The following is a 4,043-nucleotide window of genomic DNA, read 5'->3' as shown; positions in this document are numbered from 1 at the left end:
TAACTGACCTGTTGAGAGTGTGTCAAATGGACCTAGTTTCCAGCCAAGCTTCTCCTCCCATTCTCTGAGCACTCTGTTGTAACTACCTCTTCTCCTTGGCAAAGAGATACAGCAGCCAGCACTCTTTGAACATCTCATTGGTATCACGGTCCAAGTCAGTAACTAAGAGGCCCGAAGAAGCAGGCTGGCAATCTGCTCATATAAACAGACAAAAGCCTAGCCTACAGCTTCTCCAAAAGCTTCCTCCATACTTGCTAGAGAAATCTCCTTCCAATACGTTCAGGATTTTTAGTTTGTAAAATGCAATGTGCTGCTTTCACACAGCACAAAGCCTTCCTAACAGTGAGTGGCAACTCCAAGTTTTTAACAATTGCCCAGGAAACTGCATCCTCACACGAAACAAGGTACGCACAGTAAACCTTCACTTTGTCTCTTACATAATCCTGTTTCAGCCAGCAAGAAGATCCACAGTACAATAGTGGACCCTTGGAAGGAGCACGCGGAACATTCGTCGCACTCATGCACTCAATCAAAAGGCACACAGAGCAGACCAATTCCCTGACTCTCCTTTTTTGTAAACAAATGCATATAGATTGTTTTTCAAGTCTATGCAAGAAAAATATGTTCCTATATGCTTCCAAACTGCACATAAAAGTCTTTGCTCTATAGGTTAAACATTACATAGACTGTAAGTTAATCAACAGGAAGAGCTGTATGCTCCAACGATCAAGCTTCAGAGGGAAAGTCAGCTAATGAAAACACCTAGCATCAAGACATCCGTCAAAATATCGAACTCCACATGCATTCCCTAGTAAGACTACGGAGAAAACAGATGGAATGCAGAACCTAAAAGGAGCCTTCTCAAGCAAGCCAAGTAAGTTTCTGTTATGACAGGCAGGCTAGCTGTATGATCTCTCGATCTGAAGCTCCCCAAATTCACTCTGAATTACTGCTGGTTGAAAGCCACTTTGGAACTTTTTTTTTTCTTTTCTGCAATTAGTAGTTTCTTGTATGCAATCTGCAGCACATCCACAGATAGTTCATATCCACTTTTTCTTGTGCCAATGCTGTCTTTTAGATTAAACAGTTGGTTTTTCCTCCTTATTCTTCACTTTCCGACAGTATCCGTGTCGGATTGTGTGTAATGCGGTAGTTCAATGAATACTCCAAATACCATGAGCAAACACAGCTAGGAAAAAGAGAAGTCCCAGACTGCCACTTTGAAGAGACTCTCTTCCAGCCCCATGCTGGTCTCCTCCTTGTGCCTGTGTAGCTGTCTTCTGCAGATGTCCACTCAGCAAACAGAACCTGTGAACCAACCAGCTCAAAACCGACCCATCAAAACAAGGCTTACTTTTTGGTCACCTCAGTTCCCTGTGTCATCTTACCACACAATCACCTCGGCTTTCCAGTGGTGAAGAGGCAGGAGAGGAAAAGGAGAGGATGTTCTCATATTTGCAGAGGTGGCTTATAGTCTTCATATGAATACAGCCTCAAAATCAATTTTGTTAGCCTACCTAGCCAAGCTCTTGTACATCCTCCTCAAAAACAAACTGCCCAAGGACTATCTCATCCATTTCTGGAAGAGACAGAATCCAAATCCATTTTTCTGAAAGGTGGATCAGAATTTATAAACATATTACTAAACTATAGGACTACATTTGTTGCCACTTTTGCCCTCAGATCACACCACTTCTTCTTGATCATATGCAGTTTCTTTTCTCTTCAGAGGTCTCCTCATGTTAATTCCCAAACCTATGCTGTTATATTCATTCCTATTGCATGACTCTGTAATGTTCCCCAATTCTATCACTCCAGCATTCCTTCTCATCCAGCTCTTGCACAACATTCCAGCCTTCCTTTGTAACACCGATTCCTCAAGTTTGCTCATCAGAGTTAGATTTTACCGTGTAAATGATGCCAGTGCCGCTTACGTGGGCCCAAATTCACTGCAACTTTCAGACCAGCAGCTCCTCTTCTGACACAAATCTGTTGCCGCTTCCTCTCCTTACCCAAGTATGAGCTGTTGTACTAATTCTCCGGTATCTCCACCTTAAAAAAAAAAACCCTCCACCACTTTTTTTTTTTTTTTTTTGAGGGGGTGGTGGGCCGTGCTGTGCGATCCATTATCAAGTTCCATGCAGATTCAAGCTACTGTTTCTTTTACAGAGGAAGTAAATCTATCATTCTTACAAAAGACACAGGTCAGTCTGGTATGCTCCATCTTTAGTGAATGCCCACAGGACTCAGTCTGCTTAGTTTCATGTTGTTAATTAATTCTTTCCTTCAGTAATTCTCTAGAGCCTCGCACAGCACTGACGTCAAACTCATTAGGCTATAGCTGTGCAGCTCCCTGCCTCCAGTTCTTTTAGGAAACTATTTTTATAGTTCAGTAACAAATCTGCTATTTCAGAGGTAGAATATATTTAAAATTAGATTTCTGGTTAGATTTCCCTTAGGAAGCCTGGCTGTTTGTGGTTCTACCAATTGTCGTTATATTCCTGCAGTTCTTCTCCCTGTGACACAGCTACCCCGTCCCCTTCCCAATCGCCTGCCTCTCCAACTTGTCCAGTTCCTTTCTTGAGATACTTAAAGACGACTTTGGTTCAGAGGTATTCCAACCCAATTTTTGACAACATATATTCTGAAAACTTACTTCTACAAACATTTTCCTGTCAGCAAGATAAAATTCACTGCTACTAAATTATAGTCTGGGGTTGGGTTTTTTTGTTTTGGTTTGGTGTTTTTGTTTTCCCTTGCATTAACACTGCATAATGCTACAAAAGAAATACAGGCCCCAAAAGAAGAACAGAAGCAACAAAAGCCACCTCTGCTTTTCTCTCCAGCCTATGTCTTTTCCAAGACACCAACAACAAGGTGAGGGCAAAAATGCACTCTTCCTTATACAGATATCCAACTAACACTCATCTCCTAACAGTCTTTGACAAGAAAGTGACTGATAAATACTGTAAAACTTGCAACCTAGATGATCTAATAACTTGGTAAGAACTGATCCTGTGAACATGCACATGTGAACCGCTCCTAGGACACCATGAGGAAAAAGGATGCATTACAAACACGGTCTTTCAGAAAAAGAGATTGAAGGACGCATACAATGAGTTATTAAACTTCTACTTCAGCCTCTGTTGGTATGAGGAACTGTTTTACATGTTACCATGCCATGCTTATTTTGTTTCCTGAAGCATTAACAAAGATTAATTTAACTCTTTGCTACCTTGTATTAAACGCGTTCATGTCAGATCAATTCTCGTACAATGGCAACCATCACGTTCCTTACTGTTTTGGCAATTTTTGTAAAGACTAAGAATGCTCCGTGGAAAAAGACTCACTGCAAGTCCAACATTACATCTATCTGCTCTTGTCACAGCAAAACCACTGTGTGTGCAGCCTACCTGGGCAACAGCATCTTCTGTTTCAAGAGTTAAAAAAAAAAATTTAAAAAAATCAGAACATAAAATATCTAAGAAATACACAACGTAAAATTCTTCTACCTTACAGGCCACATGAAACAGTAAAGCATTTATGAAAGAAGTGAAGAAACATGTAAAGAAAACTTAAGGGTGAATTTATACCCTGGGGCCATCAGGCTGTTTGGGTACAAGTTGTACCTGTGAGAGTTCAACACGGTGCTGCCCGGCTGGGCCAGCAGGAATAGAAAGTAGATTAAAAAAAAAAATTTTTTTTTTCTTTTAATTCCCTGTCTGAACGTATTAAACACAGACGACCCACAGCAGATCCGAGAGCCACGACCTGAGCCGTCTCCCAGCATTTGCAGGCCGGGGGGAGTGGGGGGGGTACGGCCGCGGCGGGGAGCGCACCCTGCCGGCCCTCGCTCCGCCTCGCCCCCCGGCGGGAGCGCCGAGGCAGGACAGGGCGCAGTCACGTCCGCAGCTCAATAAACATTAACTGCCAGGAGCGGGCTGAGTCACGGCCCCGCCAGGCAGCCCCCGCCCCGCGCCTCTTGGCTGAAGGAACCCCCGGCCCCCTCCGCTGGGGAAGCGGGAGGCCGGAACCAACTGGGG

General features: G+C 43.3%; 1 protein-coding gene across 3 annotated transcripts in view; it reads right to left on the bottom strand.

The window, feature by feature from the left end:
* The window catches only part of AVL9 (AVL9 cell migration associated), a 40,859-nt gene that overhangs the window by 36,280 nt on the left and 536 nt on the right, over positions 1–4,043 (bottom strand). The window lies entirely within an intron of this gene.

Source organism: Balearica regulorum, chromosome 2, assembly GCF_011004875.1.
Source record: "Balearica regulorum gibbericeps isolate bBalReg1 chromosome 2, bBalReg1.pri, whole genome shotgun sequence".
Taxonomy (NCBI): domain Eukaryota; kingdom Metazoa; phylum Chordata; class Aves; order Gruiformes; family Gruidae; genus Balearica; species Balearica regulorum.
Note: the sequence above shows the minus strand (reverse complement) of the source record. Positions and strands in the feature narration are given on the sequence as shown.